The sequence below is a fragment of the Oncorhynchus nerka genome, linkage group LG23 (genome assembly GCF_034236695.1).
Source record: "Oncorhynchus nerka isolate Pitt River linkage group LG23, Oner_Uvic_2.0, whole genome shotgun sequence".
NCBI lineage: Eukaryota > Metazoa > Chordata > Actinopteri > Salmoniformes > Salmonidae > Oncorhynchus > Oncorhynchus nerka.
The window spans coordinates 59,994,427-60,017,405 of NC_088418.1; the positions used below are offsets into that span (position 1 = coordinate 59,994,427).

Below are 22,979 nucleotides of genomic sequence, written 5' to 3' on the forward strand. Positions count from 1 at the left end.
ACTCTGTTCTCCAACTCATAATCCCTTCCTCTCCACTCTGTTCTCCAACTCATAATCCCTTCCTCTCCACTCTGTTCTCCAACTCATAATCCCTTCCTCTCCACTCTGTTCTCCATCTCATAATCCCTTCCTCTCCACTCTGTTCTCCAACTCATAATCCCTTCCTCTCCACTCTGTTCTCCAACTCATAATCCCTTCCTCTCCACTCTGTTCTCCACCTCATAATCCCTTCCTCTCCACTCTGTACTCCAACTCTTAATCCCTTCCTCTCCACTCTGTTCTCCATCTCGTAATCCCTTCCTCTCCACTCTGTTCTCCATCTCATAATCCCTTTCTCTCCACTCTGTTCTCCAACTCATAATCCCTTCCTCTCCACTCTGTTCTCCATCTCATAATCCCTTCCTCTCCACTCTGTTCTCCATCTCATAATCCCTTCCTCTCCACTCTGTTCTCCATCTCATAATCCCTTCCTCTCCACTCTGTTCTCCAACTCATAATCCCTTCCTCTCCACTCTGTTCTCCAACTCATAATCCCTTCCTCTCCACTCTGTTCTCCATCTCATAATCCCTTCCTCTCCACTCTGTTCTCCAACTCATAATCCCTTCCTCTCCACTCTGTTCTCCAACTCATAATCCCTTCCTCTCCACTCTGTTCTCCACCTCATAATCCCTTCCTCTCCACTCTGTACTCCAACTCTTAATCCCTTCCTCTCCACTCTGTTCTCCATCTCATAATCCCTTCCTCTCCACTCTATTCTCCAACTCATAATCCCTTCATCTCCACTCTGTTCTCCAACTCATAATCCCTTCCTCTCCACTCTGTTCTCCAACTCATAATCCCTTCCTCTCCACTCTCTCATAATCCCTTCCTCTCCACTCTGTACTCCAACTCATAATCCCTTCCTCTCCACTCTGTTCTCCAACTCATAATCCCTTCCTCTCCACTCTGTTCTCCATCTCATAATCCCTTCCTCTCCACTCTGTACTCCAACTCATAATCCCTTCCTTTCCACTCTGTTCTCCAACTCACAATCCCTTCCTCTCCACTCTGTTCTCCAACTCTAGTTCAGCCGTGTAAAAAAAACTCCCTCTGTGTTGGAGGATGTTGGCTATTAGCTGGGAGTTTTGCGGTGTCTTGCAGGGTAGCCATCAGAGTAGATTTCTCTGTGATAGAGGAAGCTGTACTGTTAGTAGATTAATAAGGCTTTGGGTTGCCAGGTACTGCTTTTTCTTTGCCTCTTTCTTTGACTTCAAAGCAGGTCCTCCCTTTAATTTTGGTTGCCCCGGGCGATTTTGGTCTGCAGCGCTTCCATCAAAGCAGAGTGGTCACGAGGTGGGCCGAAACGGTGCCTTAACGTTGATGTGAAACAGAACAGCAGTATAACAAGTCAAATAAACCATTTCAGATCGATTTGTTTTAGTCTAAAATGCCCTGGATGGGTTCATTCTGGCTTGAACTGCTGCGAGTGAACTGTCATGGCTTGAGGCAATACAAAGAAATCCTTGTTGTTGTTGTGTTTTTATTTCGCTTGTAGGATCTCCAAGTGCCAGAGGGAGAGTACAAAAGAGAGAAAGCAATGCATTAAAGTGCTACAACTGAAGAAAAGGACACTGGTAAACTTAATGGGTTTTCCACCAGGGCCAGTTACTGACAAGAGAGGAGAGAAAACTCTCCAGGGACTTCACATCAAAGAAACCTCTTCTCTTTCTCTCTATTCCTCTGCCCACAACACCTCTGAATGCATGTAAAGCCATAAACGAACACACTGGGCAGTTTGATGTAAGGGAAAACCACATGTACAACCACAAGCCAACTAACTGACGAAACAGCTCACTTGCTCAAGTGCCTTGAGGGGTAAAAACCTAAAATCCGCTAGCCAAGGATAAACCAATAAAGTCAAGGAAAGATAACATGGTATCCTCTGTTGGATAAATAGGGTAGGGTTTTCTCATACATTGGCATGGGAGTGAAGTGCTAGCATCAACAGTAGCACCACACCCCCTCCCTATAGCTGGTGCTGTCTTCATCATTCTGTAGACTATCACATGGTCTGGTATGGGAATGATTAGCTATGGTCTCTCCTCCCTAAGCCAGTCCTGTTGTGAGACTAAGACCTGGCCACGCCAGAGGGAGCGTGCACACACACACACATGTACACACACACACACACACACACACACATGCACACACATACAGACACACACACACACACACACACTAACCCTACGCCCACGCAAAACAAATTTGCAATATCATGCACAAACGCATCACTTTCATGATATGCCTGGCATGACTCATGTCGTACATTCTAATTGAATGTATGTGCAAAGCATTGAAATGAACAACCGTTCATGACCAGTTCAACCACAAAACCACTGAACACAGAGTCTGGCGACAGAGTTAAGGAATGAAGGAACATCAAAAGAGCATCCACATCACAGAACCTACCAAGCCATTAGAAAACCTCAAACCACAAGCACAGCATCACCATTTTACTAACCAAGTCTGCACGTTTGGGACCCCCGAAACACAATAACCCCAATTCCAAATCCCTTTTAACAACTTCCCTCACAATCCCCCTCTCTTCCCACACTCCCCAGGCCTATAATCCAGTCTTTCCGAAGTTTCCCCCAAAGATCCATCCCCTCTATCTATCAGTGTGTTATCCTACCTGTGCTCTTTAGAAGCGTGGGAGAGAGAGCTAGAGAGTTAGAGTGCGCCGAGGTCAGATGGTCTTCCTTCCAAATATCCAGTTGGGGCTATAGGCTGAATCACTGTGAGCCTTCTGCACTGTGCTGCAAGGGGCCGAGCGATAATTGCACTGAGAGCGCGCGCAGCCAAGACCAAGCAGGTGTGCTCTGTCACGGCCGAAGGGGAGGAGGAAGGGGCTGAGAGAGGAAGAGAGAGAGGGAGGGAGCTCCTGTTAAATTGAGACACTTGGTGGAGAGATCTTCCCCCAGCAAAAGAGAGAGAGAGAGAGAGAGAGAGAGAGAGAGAGAGAGAGAGAGAGAGAGAGCGTTCCAAAAACAGCTGGAAATAGAGGGAGAGAAAAGAGAGGAAAATTAAAAAATGAACAGCCACAGAGCGATGGAGACAAGAAGAGGAGAGTGGAGGGAAGAAAGGAGGGAGAGAAATGCAGGGAGAGAGAGAGGCAGAGTTAAGGCAATAAGCAGTGACTAGGCTGGCAGGCTCCCATTCAGTACCATCTGGTAATGATAGGTCCTCCAAAGCTCAGTTCAAAAACGCCAGCTACTCTCTGCCTTTCTCTCACTAACGTTCTTTCTTCCATTTTTCTCCCTCTCCTTCTCTCTTTACTTTGGTAAAATTCAAAATAATTTAACACAGCCAACTACCTCTCTCCCACACAAACATTCAGTCCACCCTCCCCTTCACCCCCAATCTCTTGATTGGGTCGGTTTACTTATTTACACTTAACCAAAAGGGACAAGGGGACCGTTCCAAATAGGAGGAAGAGGAGGGGGATCTTAGTTCTTAGTTCTCCCCATCCCCTGGTTTACCCTCCATGTGTCACATCTACTTTAGGTCTATAATTTCCCCCTCCGGCTGGGCTCAGGGTTGGTCTGTCTGACGAACATGTCACCCTAACCACCCTGGTGTGTGTGTTATTCTAGTCCAAAGGCTAATGTGAAGGATGTAATACTCTTTAAATAGTTCAGATTACTGCCCCAGACCTGTGAGGTGCAGTCAGAGCACTTTAGAGCTCTGTGTCGCTTGAGCTCTGCATAGTTACACTTGGGTTTCACGTACAACAAAGACTGCAAGACAGAGGGAGAGCTTTCAAGAATACTTTCTACAGTACAGAGATGAGTACACAGAGAAATATGACTAAGACATAATGAATGCATGTGAAGACGTGCAGGTTGTTGTAAACAGCCTACAGCTGTCCTGAATGCGTTATGGGTGTGATAGATAAGGCACTACAAATTCATAATGCTGTATACAACTTTATTTTATAGAACGTTTTCACAAGCATCATTACAGAAATGATGGACATGGATCAGTTAAAGCTAATTGGAGGAAACATTGCTTCCACCCATCCAGTCCTTTCATTGGTCGCTGTGTGGCGGCGAAAAGCTAGAAGGATGCATTGAAGGAGGCATACTGTACATTTAACAAGGACTTATAAATGAATGACATGTACCTATTGATTCTTGAGGAACATCACTTAGAAATGCCTCATGACCTTATTTCAACTGGCGTACCTCATCAGAACCCAAAACATAAGCTTGTTTAACTCAAATGTTTGTAAACAAAGTAAATGTAAACAAACACTAATTTTCCTTAATGTATATAGACCAACGATGACCAGAGTCAATGAATTCTACTAGCTCCGTAAAGCATACATGAATGGTGACGTATCCAGACTCCCACTCTGAGAAGGACACTGTATCAACAGCCATGAATTATCTCAACAACGTTGAGTTATTTCAACAACACATGCTGCAGAGATCTCAGAGTTTGGGCATATGGTCGTTGATGAATGATTGTAGAGGGTAGAAACAGAGAGCAGATCTGATGAATGATAGAACAAGGAACATCTACAAAGGACTGCTGTGCCCTTCCTGCATTCAGCCTCCACACAATGTATGCTAGTATCAGATGCTCTCTCTCTCTCTCTCTCTCTCTCTCTCTCTCTCTCTCTCTCTCTCTCCCCTCAGCCTATCATGCACGGCTCAGATCAAAGGGATCTGGTAAAATGGCTGAACTTTAGCTAGTAAGACTTTGTCTCTAATGGGAAGTACTTCTCTCTCTCTCTCTCTCTCTCTCTCTCTCTCTCTCTCTCTCTCTCTCTCTCACTCAGCCTATCATGCACAGCTCAGATCAAAGGGATCTGGTAAAATGGCTGAACTTTAGCTAGTAAGACTTTGTCTCTAATGGGAAGTACAGCATTCCAGCCGCATCCCATCTCAGTTATCCTTCTCCAAGCTAAGGAAAGAAGGACCACCCACATAGACATTGGTCATGACCAAGGTATCAGTACGACTGTCTTAAATCACTCAGAAACCAACCCAACAAACTGAAACCTAAAAACACCCATTCTCAAAATACAAAAGCAGTTAACATTGAAAAGGTATTTTTACTTGTTGAGTTAAACGACTTGTTAAATGTTTGTCATTGTACTGTCTTTGATTCAGATTCTGGTCGAGTTTCTTACTTTTTTGTAGGGTCAGGAAAGGTTCAACTGAAATACAGGGACAGTTTTTCAAAAGTGATCTTTCTGGATTTCGCCTATCGGATAGGATTAAATGCATAGAAATAGAATCAATAGAACAGAGGAATCATTGACTTGAATGGGGACTCCAGTTCTATTAATTCTTTCTCTATGCATGTAATCATATCTATGGGGAGGAGGGGACAAGGGAGTCAGACAGAGAAAAAGAAGGGTGGGTCATGGTCTTTGGCACTGTGTGGAGGTCTTGGATGAAGCCTCGGGGTAGAGGCCACGAATACAAACAATGAGATCATACCTTGTGTGAAAAAGGGCGTGGAGGGGAGAGGAATGGAGGGGAGGGGGAGGGGGGGGGGTGATGGAGGGGAAGAGAGTGAGTGGAAAGGAAAGGGGAGTGGGGATGGAAAGGAAAGGTGGATGGGAAAGAGGAGTGGTGGATGGTGAGAGAGGGAGGAGGGGCAGAGAGATATGGGGAGAGGAAAGAAGAGGAGAGAACTGTAAACATGTCATTATTTTTGACCTTCAGTGAAACAGCTCAGTTCACATGTCCTCCAGACGGTCTGAAAGACAAGCCTTTAAAAATGACTGAGTGGGTCAAGGAAGGTTCTATACCTGTAATCACTAATATAGGTGTTGTACTGGGATCATCAGGGGTTGTCACAAATGTCTCTGTTTTTTGTCAACCTACAGCTTCTCACTATCAAACCCCAGGGATAACGTTTGGTTGGACAGTAGAGACCCCTAATCCTCTGAGGCGTCAACTTCAATGTTCCATTATCTACTTTTTTTGTATGTGTTTGTGTGTGACCAGGCAGGTAAGGTTTTTCCCGAGGTCGGCTAGTCCTCGCTCCACAGCACACAGATAGGCCTAAACATAGCCCTAAATGATTTAGAAATTGCACTCTGTGCTAAACGAACACAGTCTCCACCTCTCTTTCCATTACTCAGCATTCTCCCTCCATCTCTCACATTTCTCCCTCCCCCTTCCTTTTATATTTCTGTCTCTCAATCTCTCCTTCGTTACCCCTGCCCTTACTTGCTCCCTCCCTCCCTCCCTCCCTCCCTCCCTCCCTCCCTCATCTCTCCCCCGCTTCTTCCCTCCTTGTCCCTGTCCCACCCTCTTCCCTTATAAAATCACATTGTTTCCACGCCAGCATGCCATGACACTGCGAGGCTGTTGCCTCCGTCAAGCCCAGACTCCCTTCAGCCTCAACCCTCATCTCAGTCCACTTTATTAGAACAGAGCAGGCCTGGAAACTGACTCACTGCAACATGGTTACCCTCTCTGGGTCAAATCATTTACCACAACAGAAATATGACAAGATATTATTTTAATGGTATCTATTAAAGATGATTGGGATGTCTCTTGAGAGGCTACTGTCTGATGGTGGGAAACAACCTTAGGCAAGAAGGAGTTCAAAATTGAGGCTGGACGGGGTATCAAAACAGGGTAGGAGGATTGGCTTTGTGAAGACTACCTGTTGAAACAGGTTCATATACCTTTTTCTCTGTAACAATTGTTTTAATTAATCGCTTTGATCTTTAAGTGAATCATTTAAATTAATACTTGTCAATGACACCCACCATCACTCTAAACCTGACAGTAGTCTGGATCTTTGTGAATACATCTACTTTAGCCCATCAGTAAGCGTGACAGTTCCAAGATTGGTGGTTGCATACATTAGTCCTGGATGGCATGCTTCCTGAGTCTGGCGTGTCTTCAAATCAAGTTATGAATAATTCGTTATTAATTCAGGTGTGTGAGGACATGTGTGAAGCATACCAACCCAGCCTCTTTTGGGCGTCAATTATGTCATTTAGACCCAGTTAGCTTGATATCCTGACACCTGCGTGCCCTGAAGGACCTGCTGTGAAACCATATCACACCTCAAAAATCACTAAATGGGTGTGATGTAACTGTGATAAGGGATAAACATCACACAGGAAGTAAGAGATGTCCTCTTTCAGCAGAACTTTATAGGGTGTTTGGGGTATGATGAATGTGGATGCTGTGTTTCTCAGATGGTATGGTTACAGCACTGACAGCGCAACGATGATTAACTGACATCACGATAATCCGTTGCATGTCTTTACAGAACAAGGGCCCTTCCGGGGATTGGCTGAGGCAATAAATCTTGGTGAGATCATTGTGTCCCTATGAAGGTGGTTTAGTGACCTCTGACATTTCGTGGTCAACTACGTAACAGGCTCTCAGTAGCTAATGGGAGTGACATGACGTTTCATTCAGAGTGAATAAAAGAAACGCCTGATGTGGCCAGGTTTACACTGCCAGTAAAGAGTGGTGGTCTTTGAATGACTGCATCTGGGTGACACATTTACATTTGACACTTTAGTCATTCAGCAAAAGCTCTTATGCAGAGCGACTTACAATAGTGAGTGGATACATTTTCATACTTTTTTTTTATACAAAGACAATTTATTTCTAATGGACTCCACAGAGCAAGGGCTTCAAACTGGTTTCCAGTTTCTCTACTAGTCTCATCATTTCAAGGTGACTGGGAGCTTTTGGTTGAAAAACTCAACAGTGGATTGATTTAGGTCTTTATACATCCTTGTTCATGTGAATAATCGCTATAGATACCAACAATCATCCTGTATTAGAATGGGGTGTTTACAGTACACATGCTACAGTACTAATTGACTAACAATGGGACCCAAGCAGAGTTTTCAGAATTGCAACAGAAGCTCCTTTCATAAATCCCATCTTGGACTTGTTAAGCATTATAACAGGAGTAGAGCAGAGGAGCTCTGTCAGACTCATCTCTAGACCCAGAGAAAGTCTACTGTGACGGGCTGAACAGACTTCAGAAACTCACCAGGGAAGAGAGGGACAAAAGACAGACTCTGCAAGCCAATGGCAGGAGCTGTAACAGCAATGGCAGTCCATCAAATAAGCAGAACAATCAAGTTCCGAGCCAAAAGTACTGTGGGAAGTGACCTTTTTTGGGCCAATCGGAGTGGCGCTATGCGGCACAGCATTCGTATGCTAATTACCCCGGAGGAATCCCGTTCCATTGGGTTCGTAACTAGAGTAAACACCCTGAGTCGTGTACACGCACACACACAAGCATAAGCACACACACACACACTGTCCCTGTCAGTGCACTAACTGCTGGCATCGATGGCTACTTTTCACGGACGAGGAGGCGAGAGTGCCGAATTCACAGTCTGATAAACCATTATGGTGAAATAAAACGCACCAGCTATGTCATTAGTGGCCAAGTGAAAACTGTTCACTGGAATGTCTGGGTTTTGAAGGCCATGCCGTTCTCATTAAAACACATTAATTGTCCTGGATGTTCATACACACATAACGGCAGGCCCGGGAACTTGACCCAGAGAAAGTTTCATCGATGAATATCCCTGTAAAATGGATAGTGTTGTTATCTTGGTGAGAGTTGAATTGTATTGACAACTAAGTAATAATAGAGAATGGAAGACATGCTGACGTCGTCTACAGTACGTCTTGAATAAACATAATTTAAATACTCTTGTATGTTCACATACATGAATATAGAATGATGGGCTTGACCACAAAAAGGTTTCCATAATAAGTATCACTGTGAAATGGAGGCCACTGTTACCTTGACTTACTAGCCACTTAACTTCTCAAGTATAGATTCACAATCTGTATTCATACGCAAGGAAAGCGTTTGTCAGTTGTGCATTAGGTTTTTACACAAAGGGCCTTTCAGAGAGACCAGCCTGGCATTCTGCCTCTCCTCTCTCAATCTCTGGCCCCACACAGCGTTGAAACACGCAGGCATGGAAACACTCGCTTGGAGCAAGTGCTGTTGTGGTATTAACTTGTCCATTCAATGTACGACGGAACTTCTCCTCGCCATGGCAACAGGCGTTCGAAGTGAACGAGGGGGGGGGGACACTACTTCTCGATTGGCCAAGCTTTCCTCACACCCTCTAATAACGAGGAGAAAAACGAGGAGGATAACACAGCTGCTTAGCTAGAGAGGTGCTAGCTGAGGCATTGTTTGTGAGGGAATGAATTTGGGGGAGTATTACTTTAAATGCACCTCTCCTTGAGCCAGCTTACAAATAGCTCATCATCCCTCAATTAAAGGTGTTACATAGGATTTATTAGAATTGTTGCATTGTAATTTCAGAAAATGTCAATAATATATCTGGCGCTAACAGTGCAATGATAGTGTTTCACAGTATTACTTACCCACCAGTGTTGTGATTGGCTGTGATATTCGCCTGTTGATTTCTCCCTCCAAAGCAGCATCTGTTGTCAAACTGGGAAAGCCGTTCTGACTTTGTGGCTGTGTTATCTAGTGGACTGTTCGGTCAATTTGAATAGTGTAGGGAATAATTGTAACATCTAAATCACTGTGAAATATCTTTTCAATAACAAAAAATATAGTTTTTTCAGCTGTTTGAAGCTGGTGGACCATCAACTTCAAACAGCACTTTTGGTAGACCAGAGTGGGCAGAAAGATATTTCACAGTGATTCAGATGGTACAACGATTCCCTACACAGTTCAGTGATTCTTTTCACACAAAAACTGAAATTGAGCGAATAATGTAGAATTTTAGCAACCAGGAAATTAATGATTTCCACTAAATAACACAACCACAAAGTCGGAAAAGTTTTCTCAGTTTGACAACAGATGCCGCTGCGGCGGGAGAAATCAGTAGGCGAATATCACAGCCAATCACAACACGGGCAGGTAAGTGATAATGTGAAACACTATCCTCCTACTATTAGCTCCAGATGTATTATGGACGTTGTCTGAAATTACAATGCTAAAATTCAACAAGAAAATATCCCGTGAGTAGCACCTTAAAGTTGAAGGTTCTTAACTTGACCATAAAGATTTTCATTGCAAAATCCACAAAAGCTCCTCTCCTCGAGGTAGCTTATAATGCCTCATCATGTCAGGACTCCTGACTTCAACATGAACTGTCTTGACTACACAAACTATTTGTACACTTCTATTCATACATTTATATGACATCTGCTGTGTTTCAATGGTAGGAGTTTGTGATGGAGGGACAAAACACCCATTAAAACTCACAATGGATCTGATTAAAGCACTTGCTCAAAGAAACACCTCAGAAGAAAGCAATAAATCAATTCCCAGATCTCTCAGCTCCGCACAAACCTCTTGGGACATACTACTGGCCACTTCCGACCACTGTAAACAAGTTCATTTTCTAATCAGCCCTTCTTTTACAGGCAATCTGTAAAAAACAATCATGGGTATTAATATGGAGTTGGTCCCCCCTTTGCTGCTATAACATCATCAACTCTTCTGGGAAGGCTTTCCACTCGATGTTGGAACATTGCTACGAGGACTTGCTTCCATTCAGCCACTAGAGCATTGGTGAGGTTGCACACGGATGTTGGGTGATTAGGCCTGGCTCGCAGTCTGCGTTACAATTCATCCCAAAGGTGTTCGATTGGGTTTGTGCAGGCCAGTCAAGTTCTTCCACACCGATCTCATCAAACCATTTCTGGATGGACCTTGCTTTGTGCACAGGGGCATGGGCCTTCCCCTAACTGTTGCCTCAAAGTTGGAAGTACAGAATCGTCTAGAATGTCATTGTATGCCGTAGCATTAAGATTTCCCTTCACTGGAACTATAAGAGCCTAGGCCAAACCATGAAAAACAGCCCCACAACATTATTTCTCCTACACCAAACTTTCAAGTTGGCACTATGCATTCGGGCAGGTAGCGTTCTCCTGGCATCTGCCAAACCCAGATTTGTCCTTCGGACTGCCAGAGGGTGAAGCGTAATTCATCACTCCAGAGAAGGTTTTTCCACTGCTCGGTAGTGAGTGTTGCAACTGAGGAGCTCTGTGAGCTTGTGACCTACCACTTTGTGGCTGAGCAGTTGTTGCTCCTAGACGTTTCCACTTCATAATAACAGCACTTGCAGTTGACCGGGGCAGTTCTAGCAGGGCAGAAATTTTGACAAACTGACTTGTTGGCATCCTATGACGGTGCCACATTGAAAGTCATTGAGCTCTTCAGTAAGGCCGTTCTACTGCCAATGTTTGTCTATGGAGATTGCAGGAAATTTGCTTTAAAACTGAATTTTTTTTCTCTCATCCATCCGCCCCATGACATAATGTGTTGAATTGCAGGAAAATAGCTTTAAAACTGTCAAATGTTCTCTCTGCCCCATGGCAAAATGTGTAGAATTGCTGGAAATTTGCTATAAAACATCAACATTTTGTCTTTGCGGCCAATAGGAAGGCCTCTAAAAGTGTTAATCGGAGATGGCACTGTTGGCCATTCCCTCTACCAATAACCCCCCCACCCCCACGCTAACTTTCTATGAGAACCACTGCTAAGCTCCCAGTCTTGCAGATATTACACAGGCCTTATACCTCTCTAAATGCAGTGGAATAACATATGTAATAACAGATTAATAAGCCAGTAAGTACAGTAAGCTTTATTGGATATCTTGTTGCTTTATGCTTGGAAAGCAGCATTAACGCTTGTTAGTACTGTAACTGTGTTTAAGTGTGACTGATACAATGTTGTTCCATAATTCTATGGACACTTCACTTCGAAATATGCTACACTATAAGGCAAATAAAAATGTGCTTTCTCCTCATCTTAAGTAGTCATTACTCTGTAACACTCCTTTAATATAGTATGAGTACAAATGTGTTGGGTGCACAATCTGCTCTCAAGTCAAGTCTGTTTTTGATTTGCTAGGTCGAAACAGAGCCAGTAGCCAGACAGCAGTCTCTCTGCCAAAGAGGCAGACTCAACACTCCCAGAACCATTTGGAATTATAAAATTAGTTTATAGTATCGCCAGAACTTCAGAGTGCCAAACTCTGTAACAAAAAGAGCTTTCAGACATATCGATATTTTCCTTGTGTCTCACAATGAGATGTCATGGTTACCAAAATGAAGTCTTAAGTTCAAACAATGGGCGAGTTACACAAATAAATATGACTTGTATCAATGTTTGCTCAACCTATAGCCTACAGCATGTGATCATGACCTCACACTATAGATCTACAGAAGAACACAGTTATGCCTGTTATACAGTTACAGTAGTCATTACTGGTCCTCATCACATTTATCCAATAATAGGCCAAAACCAGATAGGAGACTGGAATGAATAGAAGACCTCGCCTCCCAGACCGTGCTCGACAGTAACAAGCATCACTGTGGTCGACGGTCCAACAACAAGACATTAATCAGTGGCCTATTTCCTCTTCAGGAGGGACAGGAAGAGGAATGCGGGGTGTTTTGAGGGATTCACAACATCTGGGTTGGAGGTAGTAGGAGAGGTGTAACCATGGGAGGACGGATTCGGTGAACCAGAGAGACAAGAGAGTGCTTTGGCGCTGTACAGCGAAGCGTCCTGCGGGCTTTTGGGAACTCGGGCCACGTGTGATAAATATTGGTTTGTGCTCCTACTACAGAACATCGGTTGGCCATGTTTTATGCATTCCTCCTGGCTAGTCATCCAGAGGCCATTGCTCTGCATGAACCGCACACTTTTACGTTTACATTGAATCACGTTCAAGGAATGCCTGCGTATTTATTAACGCGCGTTGTATTCTATCTAATCATGTTCTTTGAAAGAGAATCCAAATTTTAAGTCAATCGTTTTGCTTTTCCACTTATTGCATTTTGCATTTTACGATGATTTCTAACATACATTTTGTCTTAAACCTGGCTAATACATTTTGTATCATGAAGACAACAGAGACATATTCCACAGTTATACTTATTTGTTACGTCTACATTAATTCTGCCTATTGAACCAGTGATTTCCCCAATGTCAGCAGAAACCAGACTCGGAACAGACGGTATTATTCATATGTGAGTTGCATTAATCCCTTATGAAGCCGTACGTGCTGTGAGATGCTGTGACCCATAGTCAGCACTTTCTGGGGGGGGGGGGGGGGGGGTGGAATCTGCCTGGGCTGCTCTAATCATGACCAGGCTTGAAGAGCTGGCCAGGAGGAAGGCTGTGAGCCATGTCAGTCAAAATGTGCTTAAATGGAATGCAATGTACAAGCTAGCCCACAACCCTATGCACTGAGCTAAAGGAGCATCTGTTTTAAATCTGTTCATTGATGATATCAGGTACCGAGCCTTTATCATCAATCTGGTATCTGATATTTAATGCTCGTAGATAAGGGGTCCAATATGGTACAACACTGGCTTGGTGTCACAAGCATTTCGCTACACCCACATTAACATCTGCTAAATATGTGTATGCGACCAACACATTTGATTTGATTTGAGATGTAGGCTTGGTTGGGGATTGGATGACCATTTCCAGAGGCTGATAAATACAACATGCTACTTCAGACTGGGTTAGGGGGAAAGGGTTTGGCAAATGCATTCCCAGGTGTGTCTTCAGAACTAGTGTTCCTACCTTTAGCTACGAGAAAGAGGCAGGAGGGGGTGGGGTGAAGTATCAGGGGTGTGGATAGAGAAGGGTTCTTTGGACCAGTCTTTAAACACCCAGCCATCAGAACACACTGGATGGGTAAATAAACAAACAGGTTATGCAGTGGATTCAATAGTGGTGATTTAAATCATGTAGTGGTAAATAAAGTGGACATAATGGACAAGGAGCTGAAACTACTGGAGTCACTGTTAATTCCATATCATGGCCATTGAGTTTATTCCCGTCAGAGGATTTCCAAGAGAGCCTGTCTGTAATATTGTTTAGCAGGGCTCTAAGTTAGCCTTCAACAAGTGGTAAGCCAGGTATTTCCTCAATGGTGGTCGGTCCTATGTAAGAAGCAAAGGGTCACTTGCCACATCATCATGAAGGGATTATATTAACAGCAGACAATATATATATTTATATATATATATATATATATATATATATACATACACTACCGTTCAAAGGTTTGGGGTCACTTAGAAATGTCCTTGTTTTTGAAAGAAAACCACATTTTTTGTCCATTAAAATAACATCAAATTGATCAGAAATACAGTATAGACATTGTTAATGTTGTAACCTGGAAACGGCAGATTTTTTATGGAATATTTTATGGAAACTCGTCAGTCTATTCTTGTTCTGAGAAATGACAGTTATCCATGCAAGAAATTGCCAACAAACTGAAGATCTCGTACAACGCTGTGTACTACTCCCTTCACAGAACAGAGCAAACTGGCTCTAACCAGAATAGAAATAGGAGTGGGAGGCCCTGGTGCACAACTGAGCAAGAGGCCAAGTACATTAGAGTGTCTAGTTTGAGAAACAGACGCCTCATAAGTCCTCAACTAGCAGCGTCATTAAATAGTACCCACAAAACACCAGTTTCAACGTCAACAGTGAAGAGGTGACTCCGGGATGATGGCCTTCTAGGCAGAGTTGCAAATAAAAAGCCATATCTTAGACTGGCCCCAAAAAATAAAAGATTAAGATGGGCAATAGAACACTGACACTGGACAGAAGAAGATTGGAAAAAAGTGTTATGGACAGACGAATCTAAGTTTGAGGTGTTCGGATCACAAAGAAGAACATTCGTGAGATGCAGAAAAAAATGTATAGATGCTGGAGGAGTGCTTGACTCCATCTGTCAAGCATGGTGGAGGCAATGTGATGGTCTGGGGGTGCTTTGGTGGTGGTAAAGTGGGAGATTTGTACAGGGTAAAAGGAATCTTGAAGAAGGAAGGCTACCACTCCATTTTTCAATGCCATGCCATACCCTGTGGACGGCGCGTAATTGGAGCCAATTTCATCCTACAACAGGACAATGACCCAAAGCACAGCTCCAAACTATGCAGTAACTATTTAGGGAAGAAGCAGTCAGCTGGTATCCTGTCTATAATGGAGTGGCCAGCACAGTCAGCGGATAGCTACCCTATTGAGCTGTTGTGGGAGCAGCTTGACCGTATGGTACGTAAAAAGTGCCCATCAAGCTAATCCAACTTGTGGGAGGTGCTTCAGGAAGCATGGGGTGAAATCTCTTCAGATTATCTCAACAAATTGACAACTAGAAGCCAAAGGTCTGAAAGGCTGTAATTGCTGCAAATGGAGGATTCTTAGACGAAAGCAAAGATTGAAGGACACAATTATTATTTCAATTAATAATCATTATTTATAACCTTGTCAACATCTTGACTATATTTCCAATTAATTTTGCAACTCATTTCATATACAGTATGTTTTCATGGAAAACAAGGACATTTCTAGGACGTTCACCTACTCTGCGTCTCACAAAGTCACAAGTTTGGACTCCAAAATTTCCATCGGTCTAATGTCCATTGCTCATGTTTCTTGGCCCAAGCAAGTCTATTCTTCTGATTGGTATCCTTTAGTTGTGGTTTCTTTGAAGCAATTCGACCATGAAGGCCTGATTCAAGCAGTCTCCTCTAAACAGTTGATGTTGAGATGTGTCTGTTACTTGATGTGAAGCATTTATTTGGGCTGGCAAATCTGAGGTGCAGTTAACTCTAATGAACTTATCCTTTGCAGCAGAGGTAACTCTGGCTCTTACTTTCCTGTGGTGCTTTCATCATAGCGCTTGATGGTTTTTGCGACGGCACTTGAAGAAACTTTCAAAGTTCATGTCTTAAAGCAATGATGGACTGTCGTTTCTCTTTGCTTATTTGAGCTGTTCTTGACATAATATGGTATTTTACCAAATAGGGCTACATTCTGTATCCCACCCCTTCCTTGTCACAACACAACTGTTTGGCTCAAATGCATTAAGACGGAAAGAAACCCAGAAATGAACTTTTAACAAGGCAAACCTGATAATTGAAATGCGTTCCAGGTGACTACCACATGAAGCTCGTTGAGAGAATGCCAAGAGTGTGCAAAGCTGTCATCAAGGAAAAGGGTGGTTACAAATATAAAATATATTTTGATTTGTTTAACACTTTTTTGGTTACTACATGATTCCATATGTGTTATTTTATCATTTTGATGTCTTCACTATTATTCTACAATGTAGAAAATAGTAAAAAATAAAGTGTCCAAACCTTTGGCTGGTACTGTATATAGTTTGAGTGGATTTTTCCTTTAAGTGTTAACGAAAACTCCCAGGTCTCTCCCAGGAGGGATGGGGTAACTACAAAATAACCCAGTCTCTACTCACCTTGGCTCCCTAATCAACCACAGCTGTGCTTTGTTAGTTCCACCAATAAGACCAGGTGCTCTACTCCCAACACAAAATGGCAGCCCACCATCCTCCATGGAGAATCCCTCACAGGAAGTGGGGGGAGCAGTCAGGGAGGGTGAAAATGGGACAATAACACAAGGGATTGATAATGGTGCTGTAGGTTTGAGGTCAGTTACCAAACTAAGGTATTTGTTTCTCCCAGTCACAATATCTCTCATTGAACTCATCGGAGTCTCTTTGTCATTGTGCTTTTATGCAACTTCATGATATTCTCACCAAAGAGAGTTGATGAAGTATGGGAAAAAAAGGGATACAAAGACAACCAATATATTCTGAGGATTTGGATTGTACTATCCTCCAAACTAAACAGTGGTGAAATGTATTTCAGCATAATGATTCCACAAATATGACAGAGAATAACATTACTTGGAGAGCGCTACTAAATTCCTGACAGTGCCAGAAGTCTTCAGGAAGAATATAAATTCTACAAATCACCACGGAAAGGCTCATGTTACAATTTCAGTCAACCGTGTTAAAAAAAGCATACACATATTTATTTAACAACAGTGAGTACAGATTCATATTAATGGAAATAAGAGGGAAAGAGAATAGTTATTTGGTGGAAAAAACAGGAAGACAGTTAAAGTGTGATGTCTTTAGCAGGCCATCCAGGCTCTCGGGTGGTTTTTGGTACGTCTGGGGAGGAATGTGTGTGAAAGACGTTAATGGTGGAGAGCCCCACCATGCCATCAGCTATAGTCCTGGAGAGGAGTTTGCCCTGGCAAGGTGACTCATCACTAACAAGAGGTGGTGTGTGTGTGTGTGTGTGTGTGTGTGTGTGTGTGTGTGTGTGTGTGTGTGTGTGTGTGTGTGTGTGTGTGTGTGTGTGTGTGTGTGTGTGTGTGTGTGTGTGTGTGTGTGTTTGGAGACATTGAGTGCTTCACATGGAATCGGTTGATATGTTTCTGAATGAGGTGAGAATAACAGAAGCATACTAGAGGAAGACTCCTTTGCCCCGTAATGGCAGTGATTCATAGTGAGACAGCACTGTTTCTTTACAGGAAAGACTAACCTAAATAACAAGAGAAACAGATGTCCCCCCTACAAACACATGTCTATTACAGAACAGTTGAGTATTGTAAATGTATCCACACAAGCACAACACACACACACACACACACACACGTCTCAGGCCCACCCCCACCACCACACACATGCCAAAAATCCCAATCTCACTCTCCCTCAAGATACACAACCCAGATGAGGAAATGCATTAGGCAACGTCTGAGGAATGCACCAACCCAGAGGAGAGATAAACTCTGGCTGGTCATTTGAGGGACAGAGGGGGGGAGACAACAGCAGTAAGAAACGCTATGGGACTTTGGTCTTAGTTCTATCTTGTAATTTATCATAGCGCAGAGATCGCACATAAATAATCCTAGCTTGTTAGAGAGGCGAGGACAATGTGTACACAGGAAGTAACGAGTGCCAGAGCAACTGTTGTTAATACAACAGCACATCCTCTCCATTCACAACGTTTTCTAATTGTTTGGAGAAGGATCTCTGTGTAATGAAGCCTAGTATGACAGGAATCAGACTGGAGTTGAGTCTAAAGCATTTATTCTACATGTTTGACATTCAAAGTAATCCATTTTTGTAGTAAATATCCCTAGTCCTATATACATTTTTGTCCAGGCTCCATCGCAGACGATCTCTGTCTCCATGGTGATAGAGTTTCCTGTTCACTGAGGTCCTTGGCTTCGGCTGTCTTCCGTTTGTGCCACGTATCTGCATTCCGGTCTGCTTATTGCTACCAGAACACTGTGGCGCTATCGATTTTATCACTGACTTGGCTGGATTCTTGCCTCTTAGGTCTGAAATCCCAGCTATCCTTGGAGAAAAATCATGCACTTCAGCAAACATCTTGCACCGTTAGGGTATGATGTGCAAACCCAACCTGATTGTGCTTTTTTCAAAGATATGTCTTATCATTCAGTTGGAGTTCAAGTTATCTTTATTGTCCCAAATGTGAAATATGTTGTGCAGTCAGGGTTCATCAATAAAAACAACATTAAAAACTTTGGCAACCATAATACAGATATACACATAAGATAAATAATAATAAATGAGATCGGTTTACATGCCAACCACGTGGCTTTAGTTTAGTTTAGTTTAGTTTATTTTATTTTTACAGGGACAGTGCACATTAATCAACGTTTCAGTAAAAGTGCCGGTTTTAGCCAGCCGGCTAATACAATTTGCTACAATACAATTTGCTACAATTCTCTACGAAACTGTACTACTCAGCTGTTGCAATGATATCCATCTATGCTATTGTAAGTAGCTTTCATTTATCTTTTTTTTTATTGCTTAGGGAGAGTCACATGTTGGTTGTTTAGGGAGAGTCACATGTTGGTTGTTTAGGGAGATTCATATGTTGGTTGTTTAGGGAGATTCATATGTTGGTTGTTTAGGGAGATTCATATGTTGGTTGTTTAGGGAGATTCACATGTTGGTTGTTTAGGGAGATTCATATGTTGGTTGTTTAGGGAGATTCACATGTTGGTTGTTTAGGGAGATTCACATGTTGGTTGTTTAGGGAGATTCACATGTTGGTTGTTTAGGGAGATTCACATGTTGGTTGTTTAGGGAGATTCACATGTTGGTTGTTTAGGGAGATTCACATGTTGGTTGTTTAGGGAGATTCATATGTTGGTTGTTTAGGGAGATTCACATGTTGGTTGTTTAGGGAGATTCATATGTTGGTTGTTTAGGGAGATTCACATGTTGGTTGTTTAGGGAGATTCACATGTTGGTTGTTTAGGGAGATTCACATGTTGGTTGTTTAGGGAGATTCACATGTTGGTTGTTTAGTTAGAATCATTTTTTGGTTGTTTAGAGAATATATTTGTTGGGTTATTTAGTTAGAATCATATTTGGGTTGTTTAGGGAGAACCATATTTGGGTTGTTTAGGGAGAACCATATTTGGGTTGTTTAGGGAGAACCATATTTGGGTTGTTTAGGGAGAACCATATTTGGGTTGTTTAGGGAGAATCATATTTGGGTTGTTTAGGGAGAACCATATTTGGGTTGTTTAGGGAGAACCATATTTGGGTTGTTTAGGGAGAACCATATTTGGGTTGTTTAGGGAGAACCATATTTGGGTTGTTTAGGGAGAACCATATTTGGGTTGTTTAGGGAGAACCATATTTGGGTTGTTTATGGAGAACCATATTTGGGTTGTTTAGGGAGAACCATATTTGGGTTGTTTAGGGAGAACCATATTTGGGTTGTATAGGGAGAACCATATTTGGGTTGTTTAGGTAGAATCATTTTGGGGTTGTTTAGGGAGAACCATATTTGGGTTGTTTAGGGAGAACCATTTTTGTGTTTAGGGAGAACCATTTTAAGGTTGTTTAGGGAGAATCACCGGTCTATCTCTTTACTCTGTACTCTCTGACTGGATCCCATTGTCTCTTCAACAGTTTTTCTTAACACTTCTCCTTGATGACTAGTGATCTGCAATTGCATGTGGGATAAAAACAACCCTGTCAGATTGAAGGGCATTGAGTGAAGGAGTCAAGTAAATCATGTAGGATTATTATTACATAGCCTCTGTCTCTTGTTGAGGCTTGTCAATTTGATGAGTTGAAGGGACGAGGGGAAGCTGCTGATCATTCCGTCGGTAATGTAGCAGGCGTAAAAAAGACGCCCAAGTAGAGTCGCCACATCCATTTTTAAGGGGAAACGGAAGTTAGGTTGAAAATACTTTATCCCTGAAAACTGGAAACACACGTTTTCTTCCAACCCCGCGGACAATGTTCCATCAGGGCCGAGATAACCTGCTCATCATTAGCTTGTCTTAGCATAGCTCAGGTGTCAGTGGCTGTAATGAATAGAAGGTCAGCCATCTTTCTTCACCTTTCATTGAGACAAGCCCAGTCTTGAGCTCCAATGGGTGCCCTGACTGAGCCCAGAGTGGCTGGTAATTCGTACAGCCAGACAAAACACTTCCCTTTGTGTATGTTAGGGCCAGTCGCCAGACAGACAGCGATGGGGACTGTTTTTGTCTTCTTCCTCTGAGAGTTTTATGAGTCTCCTGTTCTGTCCACATCCATCATTGTGACTGCCAATGGGATTACTCCAACTTCCCTTTTTAGCCCCTAGACTTTGTATGTTTCTTTAGAGAGTTAGTGTGGTACAGTACGGTGCAGTTATGACGTTTGTAACAGAACGTTGTGTGACTGACCAGTACGGTGCAGTTATGACGTTTGTAACAGAACGTTGTGTGACTGACCAGTACGGTGCAGTTATGACGTTTGTAACAGAACGTTGTGTGACTGACCAGTACGGTGCAGTTATGACGTTTGTAACAGAACGTTGTGTGACTGACCAGTACGGTGCAGTTATGACGTTTGTAACAGAACGTTGTGTGACTGACCAGTACGGTGCAGTTATGACGTTTGTAACAGAACGTTGTGTGACTGACCAGTACGGTGCAGTTATGACGTTTGTAACAGAACGTTGTGTGACTGACAGGACAGTGCAAATCAAATCAAATCAAATCAAATCAAATGTATTTATATAGCCCTTCGTACATCAGCTGATATCTCAAAGTGCTGTACAGAAACCCAGCCTAAAACCCCAAACAGCAAGCAATGCAGGTGTAAAAGCACGGTGGCTAGGAAAAACTCCCTAGAAAGGCCAAAACCTAGGAAGAAACCTAGAGAGGAACCAGGCTATGTGGGGTGGCCAGTCCTCTTCTGGCTGTGCCGGGTAGAGATTATAACAGAACATGGCCAAGATGTTCAAATGTTCATAAATGACCAGCATGGTCGAATAATAATAAGGCAGAACAGTTGAAACTGGAGCAGCAGCACAGTCAGGTGGACTGGGGACAGCAAGGAGTCATCATGTCAGGTAGTCCTGGGGCACGGTCCTAGGGCTCAGGTCCTCCGAGAGAGAGAAAGAAAGAGAGAATTAGAGAGAGCATATGTGGGGTGGCCAGTCCTCTTCTGGCTGTGCCGGGTGGAGATTATAACAGAACATGGCCAAGATGTTCAAATGTTCATAAATGACCAGCATGGTCGAATAATAGTAAGGCAGAACAGTTGAAACTGGAGCAGCAGCATGGCCAGGTGGACTGGGGACAGCAAGGAGTCATCATGTCAGGTAGTCCTGGGACATGGTCCTAGGGCCCAGGCCAGTTGAAACTGGAGCAGCAGCATGGCCAGGTGGACTGGGGACAGCAAGGAGTCATCATGTCAGGTGCAGTTATGACGTTTGTAACAGAACGTTGTGTGACTGACCAGTACGGTGCAGTTATGACGTTTGTAACAGAACGTTGTGTGACTGACCAGTACGGTGCAGTTATGACGTTTGTAACAGAACGTTGTGTGACTGACCAGTACGGGAACAGGAACCAAATCAAAACACACTCGAGGGAATTCCGGTTAGTTGTCGTTCCTCCCCGTCTTTGCCAAATCGCAGATTAAACAAAGAGTAGAAACGTTCACTCTGCACGCTTCATCCCATCCCGTTTCACAGAGAGTATAAGATAATGTTTGTGTGTTTTGATATAAACCCAAGGATTTTCCATTTCCCATTTTATTATCTAATATATCAAGCTCATTTTTTATGCCTGTTTAATTCCTCAATGACATCAGCCATAACTATTGTAGCATATCGGATCTCCCCCAGTGCTTGGAGTACAGCCATGTGGTAGGAACTCCAGAAGGCAACGGGGAAAAGACCTGGGATGGAGATGGGATTAGAACCACCGTGCAGAGTGGCTGTAGGAACACTTTGAGCAGGACCACAATCAGTACAGCGGTCGAAAGAGAGAACACTTCTCGGCTTGTGAACACCTGTGACGTGCAGAGGTGCATGTTGGGAAAACTAGACCACAGGGAGAAAAACCATCTAACAACAACTTGAAAATCTAACACACTGTTCCCTTTTGCATACTGAAGAGACAGAGAAACATTTATTAATGGTAGGAGAGAGGGAGCGAGAGAGGGAGTGAGCGAAAGAAAGAAAGAGAGAGAGAGAGTTTGTGTTGAGCCAGAGAGTAGGCGTTGTTCACATCTGTTCAATCTTTATAATGGATCTGTGGTTAATGGCAACCCTGGAACTATTCAAAAATGGTTTATGAACCATTCACTGGCTTTCTTGTTCAACAGTCCAAAAAGGCAAAAACGTTTTAGGGCTCTCTGCGGTTTTTCCAATGAAATCTAAGTCTTGGTGAAAATAAGTGAATTATTTTCAGTGATTAACTGTGAAGAATAGCATTGGTCACAGGGAGACCAAAGCTGTGTCCGAATACTCATACTAACTGCACTAACCGTACTATTTGTGATGTGAATTGAGTATATAGTATGTTTATTGACCATAGTATGGATATAGTTAGTATGCCAAAAGTTCCCGGATGACGTACAAAATTCGCCAAAATATGAAGTATACATGCAGTGGACACTGTTTCCGTCCTTTTAGGGCCCACAATGCAATTCTTCAGAAAATGGGTGTAGCTTCATAAAATGTCGGAAAATATGCAGCCGAAGTCTGACGAGAGTGGATACAAATTCATTGCTTTAACTAACTATGACAAATATTAAAAAAAAAGAAAGATAAATGTAATAAAGTAATGCCTTTTCAAATAAGCTAAGTTACACATTATGTTG

The 22,979-nt window shown here is 43.0% G+C and overlaps 1 protein-coding gene across 1 annotated transcript in view; it reads right to left on the reverse strand.

Annotated features, from left to right (window-relative positions):
* The window catches only part of LOC115128033 (decorin-like), a 69,643-nt gene extending 66,682 nt beyond the window's left edge, over positions 1–2,961 (reverse strand). The window contains exon 1 of the mRNA XM_065008375.1: positions 2,673–2,961. The gene's annotated coding sequence lies outside the window, so the exon portion shown is untranslated. The remainder of the gene's footprint in view (positions 1–2,672) is intronic.
* Positions 2,962–22,979: the final 20,018 nt, after the last annotated feature.